Genomic DNA, 11,472 nt, shown 5'->3' with positions numbered 1-11,472 from the left:
TAAGCACTTTGATGTTGTTACCGTTTTTACATTATAGTATAGTTACATTTTTTATCGATTGTTAAATTATTTATGTATGATTTGTTATTCGTTATTGATATACACATAACATATATAAAAAATCAATAGTTTAGGATAGAGTTTTTCATTGAATATGCTTGAAGAATAGTTGATCATGTTAAAAAAAATATTAATCACACTGCCTTAAGCTTCCACTTCACTCTCCGAAAGTAGGCGACAGTTGGCCAAGGACGGGAAATATAATGTGAAAATTCGGGCTTACTTCGGTCGAGCTCGGTTGTCCCCGCGCTAAAATCTCTCGCAAGTTCTCCGAGGTCACCGCGAACGGGAGGTAAAATGGGGGTAATTTGGGTCGAGGCGGCCGACTTCGTCGCCTCCGAAAATTCCCTCGCTTTCCGAAAGTCATACCCGAAAACGCTTCGAGCGCGAGCGGCGAGATACTTTCCCTTTCGCTCTCTCGCGTGACGAGAGAGAGAGATAGAGATGGTTTATCGCAAACTGAGATAGAACGATTCAATTTTAATATGGGCGTCTTCACGATCGCGCCACTGTTTGGTATTTTTGCCCGATCTGGACGGCCAAAATTATTTCACCACTTTAGTTGATTCCATAAGTGCTCTTAGTCAAATATATAATATTATAAGTGCTAAAAAATACAATTATTTAAAGTATTTCTTTAATTGTAGGCCCGAGGAATAGGAATTCCGTGTTGAACGGTCGTGCGAATTTCGCCGCGTAGCGTAAAAAAAAAAATTGTATATGTCACAAATTTGCTGTTTTTTATTAAGAAAAAGTATTTGACTAGCATTTTATCATACTCGGTATCGTTTTTTTAAATATGTATATATTTAGTCATTCCAAACAAATTTTTATTTTATTTCATTAGTACGCGATCCACAATTTGACGTTTACTGATTTTACCACGGTAACCATATTATTAAAAAATTACAATCATTACAAAACTGTATTTTAAATTTGACGTTAACATTTCTTTAATTGTAGGCCCGAGGAAGAGGAATTCCGTGTTTAACGGCCGTGCGTAGCGTAATAAAAAAATTTAGCCGCGTAGCGTAAAAAAAAAAAATTGTATATGTCACAAATTTGCTGTTTTATATTAAGAAAAAGTATTTGACTAGCATTTTATCATACCCGGTATCGTTTTTTTTTTTAAATATGTGTATATTTGGTGATTCTGAACAAATTTTTAGGTCGTAACTTTCGCGACTAAGCCCCGTCCCATTTTTAAGAATAATACATTTTTAAGGTATGCAATGTGTTAAAAACCGCAAAAATCCGCAGTCAATTTTGCATGTATCATAAAGAGAAAGACCTAAGCTATATATTGTATATAAAATCTCAATTCAGCAAATTGACTTTCCATACTTTTCCTTAAAAAATAATAGAAATTATTCATTAGTTGCACACTTGAACGTTTCCTGTTTATTATTTATTAGTGACAGTGAAGCCTCGATTCAACATAAAATGTCTTATTTACTAACATTGATCTATTCCGGTGCATTGCAATCATCCACCATCTCCTTTTTCTCCATTTGGCTTTAATTTTTTTTGTGTTTAAAACACGCACGTAGTTATAATACGCGAGGTTGAGAAGCGTGCACGCGTATGAAATTCCCGGCTACGCCTGCGACCTTGACCGACTTCGGTCGAACTTCCACTAGGACAACTTTCGGAGAGTGAAGTGCGGGTATTAGAGTTAAACTTTGCTTTGTATAACATTAAAAACATATCAATCGGAGTCGCTTGTCTATACAGAGTGGCTCAAAGTCGACGATAAATATTGTTTTTTGCTATCTACAAGTCATGTTTACACATTTAAAAGTATAATTTATGCTGAAATTGTATAATAAAAATTTGTTTTTCTGAAATGTTATTAATTATATTTTAGAATGTCGGCTTTGCGCCATGGTGTATTATGTGAAATACAATACAAAAAGTGCCTCGATGATTTTTACACATTTGAACAATACAAATTTTCATCGTATACAAACGCAATACTAGGTAGCTTTTTTTATAACTCTAATTTCCGTATAACTAAGATTGGTCTTCTTGAGACTTTATAATATGTATTAAAAATAATAGTGTGTCTGTTAGATTTTTTAACACGAACAATTTTCGTATATGTAACATAAAAGGACTGATCGTCTATATAACATACACGTTTACAGATGTTTGATGTATTTATTTCAAAATAGAAACTTGTTATGTAAACATAGTTTAGTTGCATTTATTTATTGATATTATATAATTAATTAATACTGCTAAACGACTGTTTTAATACGCACATAAATATATATATAATGTATTTTATAATACGAATTATTTGCGGATATTAATTTTTGCTTAGGTGCTGAATCAAATGGAATGTTTTTCCCTTCTTTCGTTAGAATCCTAGTTCATCCTTGTAAAAATCGATTGGCCCACGATATTGATGACAAGTTGTTGTTCCGATGATATATGAGGATTGAATCACGAATATTGCAACACTGCGATGAAAATTGTACATTTTATTATATGTATATAAGAAAAATAATAGTAATAAATATATTTTTCTTATATGTAATAAAATGTTCAATTTTTAACGCAGTGTTGTAATATCCGCGATTCCATCCTGATATATCTTAGGAGTAACAATTTGTTATCAATATCGTGAGTTAATCGATTTTTCAAAGAATGATCAGGATTCTTACGAAGAAAGAAAAAACATTCGACTTGATCCGGCACCTGAAAGATGATCAAATGATAAATGATAAAAAAAATTTAAAGACGCAGAGAAAGCATAATAAAAATTGTTAAAAAAAAAATTAAAAATCATATTAAAAAAATGTGAATTGGATTAATATTGTGGGGGTCTTCATTCAATCGCGCAGTAAATACCATAACCAAACAATAATTTGATGATTATGTAATATATACAAAGGGTAACACACAATAATGATAACATAATAGCCTGACTGTAATGTCCAGAGGAAAAATCAATCCTTTTGGACATAAAGTAACTCATAGCACGTCCTTACAACCATCGTAAATATTGCGCAAACAATACGCTATCGGGCGACAGAAAATAGTTCGTTAACAAAATACACTCCTTCAAGGACATATTTCGTTGGTTTAATATTCAAGTGCAACAATTAATCGGTTGGCTGTGATTCGTCGTTTCCCAATCAACGGTACAATAGATCCGACCCCAGGAGAGCCAGTGCAGATGATCGAGAAGCATACTACAGAGTCAAACGTTAAGAGACATATAATACAACAAGGACATACAATTCTACAATACTTTGTTTCAATATATGTATTTCTGAATAAATTGTTACCAGCTTTCTGGCGTCTATTTTTGGCTGCGAAGTCACATCCCTCGGTTCTCAAGTATAAAAAAGAAAAGTATTAAAATCAAAGTCAAAAACCATCGTAATCTAATGAGTCGCGCTTGAGACGCTGAGACGAGCAGTTCGCTTACGGGCGCTCTGCGTTTACGACCCTTGAAAGCAGCAATTCTTGCGATTCGCGCTCGAATTTACGATCGTGTTCGATCATTGTGCTTCCGCATTGTAATCGGTGCGGCAGTTTTGTGAAAAACATTAAAGAAGTGTGAGCGAGGTGACAGCTGATCGCCGCCGCCATTTTTAAGCCGTGTCGTCGCACTCTCGCCGATATATCGCCACATCTGTGTCCTGGAGCACTCTACGCGCCTTTCGGACGCTCGGTGAGTGATTACATTTCAATAACAGCCCGTAGTTAAATAAATTTTCAGCTGCCATTGTTTGGGGGCGTGGCTAACGGCCTAAGCCCACGCGTCAGACGCCGCCAGTGTTGCCAGTGCGGAAAAAAAATTTACGAACGCGTCAAACTAGATAATTGATTATCGGGTGAAAAAAAAATAATCTTTGAGTATCGAGTGTCGGCAACATGAGCTCAACGAAAGGGGTGCAGGACCCTGCGCCCCATTCGGGAAACAAAAAGAACGAATAAGGAGAAGTAATCGCGAATTCCGAAGGCCCATAAGCCTGAGGACATTTTGACCAAAAACACCAAGGCGGCCGCGGAACTCACTCCTCGGTTCTCCCCGGCTACCTCGGCGAACACTTCGCCCTCTCGCGAGAGCTACCGCTCTCGATCACCGCGCGCTGCTTTACGCCAATGCCGATCCTTGAGCTGGCTTCCCACTTCTGCTTCTCCGGATCTCGAAATGGATCTGGAAGTCCATGTGCCGAAGCGCAAATGCGCTGAGGCAGTTCATGATGTCCCTCCGTCACAAAAAAAGAGGTACGAGGAAGAATATCCTCTTATTAGGCCAACTGCTCCTATTGAGCAAACTCCTCCTCGGCCCGCGTGCTCACTGATGAGCAACGAATTTCTGGTCGACATATCGACATTTGCAAGCGCATTAAGGCGCTTGAAATCAGCGATTCAGTCAGTGAGTCACTCCTCTGTCTGATTCGATCCAACGATAAAGACGTTAAGGAGACTATCCAGACGCCCAATTCCGTCAAGTACTCCTCCTTCCACTGAGGAGATTTCTCCGGCGCTCGATCGCCCCGCCCACGATGGCTAGCATCGTGAGCGAAATTAAAGCTTCCCTCAGAGGCAAAAGGGACCCGCGGATGATGATCCACGATATTCCTAGGTCCACTACTAATGAGGGCCTTCTTCTCAAAATGTCGCGGATCATTTCCCCGACATGACTTTAGAAAAGTTCTTGACCATTACTAAGGTGGTCACTCGTCTCAGCACACGAGTAGCCGATAGGACACACGTCATCGTCTCAGTATCCTCTGCTCTGAAGGCCCTATTAGAGCCCAAAGAGGTAGTTTACTTAAAGTATTCACGACACAGGACTCGCGAACACATTAGGGTACTTATGTGTAGGAAGTGCCGCCTTTACGATCACAGACGCAGGGCCGAAAAACCCTCGTGTACCTGGTATGGAGGGCTGGGACACTCGGCAGGTGAATGCCCCAATCATAATAAACCGGCCAATTGCGCCACCTGTAGTCGCCTTAAGCGACTACAAGAATCACCCGCTCACAGGGCGGGAGATCGCACCTGCCCGGCGTATAAAGCCGCCCTCGCAACACCAATGGCTAGCTCTCGCTATCCATCTAGTGCCGTAAAGATTAGCCGCCTCAGAGTCGCCCAACAAAACTTGAAAAAATCTAGCACCGCTACATAGGAATTAGATTCAAAACAGGCAGAAATGGGCACAGGCGTCGCCCTGATCCAAGAGCCCTACATATATATGAGGCGGGTCTCGCGGGCGAAAATCTTTGATATTCAGCCTGCCGGAGCATGCATTGCTGTTCTCAACCCGACCTTTCGAGTGACGTTTCTGACTCATCTCCCTGATCAATATAGAACAGTCATCCATTTGTCCGCACAAGACGTCGGTATTTACTTCATATCGGCGTATTTTAGATATGGCGACCCTATAGAGGTCCACCTCAACGGCCTCTCTCACGCCTTAAGCGTGCTAAGAGGGAAAAATTTAATAATAGGGGGCGATTTCAACGCCCACTCAGCAACGTGGGGCGACAATGACGAAGCAAGATCAAATAGCGTCATGGAGGAATTTGTAATCGCCAGCGGCCTTTCGGTCGCTGCGAGTACAGACTTTCTATGGGCCGAATGGCGAATCAACGCCGGACGTAACCCTGTTTAGCCTCGCTCAGCGAATGAGCCTGTCCGACTGGAGGGTACACACCGATGTGTGCATCTCTGATCACAGGCTAATTTCCATGACTGCTAATCTGGGTACAGGAAGAGACCCTGCAGCAGGGCCAATAATACACAAACCGCTGCTTCCGAGGCGCTTTCAGCTGGCGAAAGCCGACTGGGACGCCTACGGGACAGATTTGCAAATTGAATTGGACGATGCAGCGAAAAGACTGCACCCTGGCCCAGAGGCCAAAGCTGAGGCTCTACAGTCGGCCATACCCAGAAGTTGTCCTGCCACGAATAGAAAGAAGAAGCTGCCCGATTAGTGGACGCCGGCCGTTAACATAGTCAGTTCGAGAGCTATCTAAAGCAAAATAAATGGTTGTCGCAGGAAAATTGCATGATGAGATTCATGATACTATTTGATATTCTTAGTGAGTTTTAATTGACAAACCTAAAATGATATTTTAAAATCAGTTGATTTTTGACCATTTGACTATTAATTTAATTTAAATTTAAACATATCTGATTTAACTGTGTTACGTATTTTTAATAGTATGCAAAAGAGCAATATGCTTTTTTTACTGTGTATTATTTTAATCTTGTTAACATTATTTTTTTTTATTGTATTGTTTTTTACTAAAGTGACGCATTGGGGTAACCTGTTAGGACACTATGGTCTTAATTTAATTCAAATAAATTTCTCCATATTGGTGTCTAATTTGTTGTAAGCCAATGTGTTTATATATTTCCAGTATTTTATATCTTGTTTAATTTAATAAAAAATAAGTATGTTAGGTCTTTTATAAAATAATTATCTAATGCGTATCGAATGCTTCCAGCATTTTTAGAGGGTCGCTAGTTTTGTTTGGTTTTAGATCTGAATAAAACCAGAATAATTTTATTTATCTTACTAATTAGTCTAGCATTCTCATGTCATAAACATAGTTCATAGTTCAAATCGTTTTGGAATTGTGGAGCTCAATAATAAGGATGATTATTTGTATGCATTGCAAAATATAGAGGTCGTTAGATAAGTCATTTTTTAAGTTCTTAATAATGTTGCTTACGTTATCACAACAAAATTAAATTATAAACATCTCTCAAAGTGACTCTTGGATCTATTTATTAATAATACATTTTTACAGATTTACTAAATTATTTTATTAAAAAGTTATGTTCCAATAACGCACACAATTATTTATGAAAAGTATAACATTGATTTATTTATGCAATATACTTACGTGTGTATATTCTAAAATTATTATATTTGCTTCATATTAAGGCATTGACGCATTACATTAAGAACATATAAATCACATATATTGTTATTAATGTGTTGTCAATAGATTGTTTAAACTCAAAATGAGTTATGAGCGCAAAGCTAAAAAATAAACATTTGCTCGTTTTATTAAAATATCTCTAGCATCTGATTAAAACATACCATAATTTATTTTTTCAATTAAACCTAATGATATGAATTTCAAGTTTGATATATTACATAAAATAGATATATTATCAAGGATGAGAAATATATTTAGTGAAAATACAAAAAATCTGCAATGGTATATTACATATAAAATAAGGCAATGAGGGTAGTTTTAAATAAAAATATATTTACTAGTTGTAAAGTATGATTGAAAGATTGGAATGGTTGGATATTCGAGAAATGTTAGAGATGAATATTTTATTATTTTAGTATTTAATATATGAGTACGGCTAGGAAAATATTGTACGAATGTATATTTTTTTTATTATCCGCAAAAATAAAAATGTAGCGGTTTTCCTCAATGGAATAAAGAAACTTCGTATATTAAGAAATAAATTATAATATTAAAGCAATATTTATTTAATATATTTGTTTTGATATATATATGTTCAATTAGCTATATTATATAAATAAGTTATTAAAATAATATTATTAATGATACAAATAACGCATATTACATTTATCAGTTTTGAGTTGTTTGTTATTAACTATAATTGCATCAGATAAATAAAATAGCAGCATTGCATATTTATTTTTGGTTGTCAATAATTTTATCAATTTCTCCTATTTTATTTATTTTTATTTAGTCCAAAATTGAGATTAACTACGAATATTTTTATAGTTTCGTATTGATACATTTATTAATTTCGCTTGAATGAAATTTGTATGTAATTTTTGTAAAAATGATTTTTTTAATTACGTTTATTTTACCATAAAAATTAGAATATAGTCAGATTTCACGCTACTCTTTCTAATATTGATTAGTAACTATGGAGAGTAAAATATGAAGATTATAACCAATTAAAAATGATAAAAGTTTAAATTAAAATTATTGTTTATACTGGCGTACAATATCGCGTTTTTAATTATTTTTATGAAAGAATATTACTAGTATTAAATAATACAATTATTTGTGTAATCTTAATATTTCCAATTATTGTTTTATACATGAGAAACATTCGTTATGTTTTTTTATCTCCTGTTTGAGGTCGCGGGTTCTAATATTTACAATGTCTATTAAGAATCTTATCACTTATTACATGATACTTATTACTAGAAATTAAGACGCATACTATACAAAAATACTGGTGTAGTTAAAAAAAATAATTACAATCAATCTATTTGAATAAAAGGTAATTCGTGCGATATTTTATGATAAAACTCTTCAATGTCACAACAATGACTTTGAGATTCGAGATTTTTATATATGTAAATATTTTTTTATGCAATTAAATGCATATTTAAAAAAATCTAACGAAAAATCTAATAGTAAGAAGTATTCTATTATATTATAATCATATAGTATGCAATATGTGTTACGAGAAAAGCTCCACAGATTTTTGGTGGCATAGTTTTTAGTTTTTTCAATATTAAAGTTAATTTTTGATCCATTCTGATTTTTTCGAATATATTTTTGCTATTTAATTGTTAAAATTATATGAAAGGATGCATTTTTTATCGCTAATTATCGGATAGGTCATATGTTAGGTTATATATTAGTCATTTTTGTAACTAAAATATAATAAAGGCATTCGATAAAGTTAATTATGCTTTACATCTAAAACAATTATCTAATTTCTGATATTCTGAAGGTCTTATAAACCTATTCTCAAATCAAATAACTCTTTTTCAGAACGATATGAGACCTCTACTGGAGTACCTTAAGGATCCAACTTGTGTCCATTGCTGTTTCTATTGTTCATTAATGACATAGAAAGAGCAATGCATCAGTCAATTTTTTTATTATATGCAGATGACTTGAAAATTTTCAAGAAAGTGCAGTCTTTTTCGGATTCCCTCGACCTGCAGGAGAATCTCAATTCTTTATGGAAGTGGGCTTGGTATAACCAATTGCCTTTCAGTGTGAAGAAATGTCACACAATTTCATTTTCTAGGTCGTCGATGCTGGCAAAATATTGCGTATATATTCTTGACAGGTCTCTAGGTGTGACAATCGAAGAATGTTAGAAATTTAGCCAGCACATTGCAGATCATTAAAAATGCTCGGTTTTATCTTTAGAAATGCGCGCTACTTCAGGAATACTTTATTATTGCGCACTCTTTATGATGCTCTAGTCCGCAGCATATTAGAAACTAGCTCTATTATTTGGATTCCAGACGTAATGAATCAATGTAATGAATTGAAGCTGGAATAAGTACAGCGTAAATTCCTTCGATATTTATTCTTGAAGCATTACGGGTATTATCCGTTCTTTCCTAGTGATTTTATTTTGGGAGCGCTGGGATACGTTTCTTTGTCAACTCGCAGAAGTGTTTATATTATTAAACACTCCTGGAAATTGCTCAAAGGCATTGTAACAACCCTTTGGTGCTCGAGTAGCTCTAAATGTGGGCTCTGGTTCTATAGTTTTCGATCGCGTCCACTGTTCTTATCTGCAAAATCTAGAACTAGAACACTTGCCAACTCTTCTCCGGCAAAGGGCGTTCGTCTGTTTAATACTGTGCATTTTATCGTGCACATATAGTGTTTTGGTGCAATTCGTGTATGACAATGATCACCTGTTTAGGTGATTTGTATCTGTTCTTTTATCTTGTTTTCGTGTATGTGTGTGTGCGTATATGAATTTGTATGTATGTATATATATGTTTGTATTTCAAAATTGTAATGTAATTTAACCTGTCAGGTTATATATATCTTCTTCCTGTTGGTTGAGTATCCTATGGTATTAAAGAAACTTATATATATCATGATACAATTTTATTACTTTTCCTTTGGCTTATTTAATAAGAATTTCTGTGCTACTTTCTCATGTAGCAATATCAAATCTTCTCTGCTTAAAGATTTGATAGTTTTAATTTGGGTCGAATATTGAATAAAAATGGATCAAGTATTTTAATACATTCGTATTTTTTTTATCGGTTTTTATCGATATTTTTTTTACCAGTTAGTGCAAAAAAATATTTAATTGGTTAGTGATATTTATTTTAATTAATGTTTAATTACTTCCATAATCGTTAAAATGTTTATATTATTTTATAAAATATGCATAGCACAAAGAAATATGCTTAATATATTAATACACAATTTTTGATCAAAGAAAAAAATATGGAACACTTGAAAAACATAATTTAATTGTTTATTTTTTAATATATATATACAATAGCTAATAATGATTGAAACGAATTTAATATATGTACATAAGTATCGGAGCTATATCAACAAATTTTTGTGTAGTTTTGCATAAAAATTAAATCTTGTTTTTCAGATAAGCGTTAAATGATAAAATATGGACTTTTCCAAAATTTTTTTTCGTTGAACGAACGAATTCTATGAATTTCGGCTATAATAGATACCACCGACATTTTATTCACAAATGTTTTTCCAAGGCGTAAAACATTTTTTTTTTGTTAAGAAGAAGCATTTTATTGTATAGCAAAATAAATGCACACAGAGGACCGTTAATTTTTGCACTGCACTAGTCAATTTAGATTAAATAACGCCCGTTTAACTCTTGTTCTTATTCTTAAAAATCGCTTAATCATTATATCCATTTTATTTTTGCAATTTAAAATCAATGATAGCCAAACATATTTTAACTGGAGCGGTCCTTTACGAATTTTTACTATTTATTTTACGGTCTTTCGGAAACATTTAATTGACATTATTATTGTTTTCGGCATCTGGATATCTATAACCTCTATATTTGCAACATTAGAGCTCATCATTATTTCCGTATTCAGTGTTTTCTTTATCATTTCCTTTGTCATCGTCAGCATATTCGTTATCGTATTCTTTTATATGTCCGCAATTCGATGCTACATCGTGATTCACGATGTAGCATCGAGTTGCGGATGAATAATAGAGCATTTGATGCGATTCTTAACGAAATATTTTTCTGGGACTAAAGTTTAATGTAATGGCAAATTGGAGAATCATACAAAATTTAAAAATAAGTAACTTGTTTTTAATATTTAATTTACTTTTGTGGCAAAATAGATAGTATAGTTTTGTTCTGGTTGTCTTAGTTTTTCAAATTATGAGATAATCTTGAAAGTTAGATCGAGAACTTTGTCAGTCTAGAAATTTTATTTTTAGTAATATATAGACAGCAAAAACTTTAGCAATGACTAGGCATTTTTTAACCATTTTTCAATAATAATCAGGTATAATAGACTTAAAAATGCTATGCAATCTTAACAGAAAAGTTCACAAAAAACTGCGCTGAAAATACATACTTAACAGATGTCTATTTAGGCGTGTGGACCGTGTTTTCTCTTAAGGCGTGAATACATTTTGGAGGGTTACTGAATATGTGTAAAACAAATAT

The sequence above is a fragment of the Plectrocnemia conspersa genome, unplaced genomic scaffold (assembly GCF_051122295.1).
Source record: "Plectrocnemia conspersa isolate PC_06_02 unplaced genomic scaffold, ASM5112229v1 ptg000006l, whole genome shotgun sequence".
In the NCBI taxonomy this organism is placed as follows: Eukaryota; Metazoa; Arthropoda; class Insecta; order Trichoptera; family Polycentropodidae; genus Plectrocnemia; species Plectrocnemia conspersa.
Note: the sequence above shows the minus strand (reverse complement) of the source record.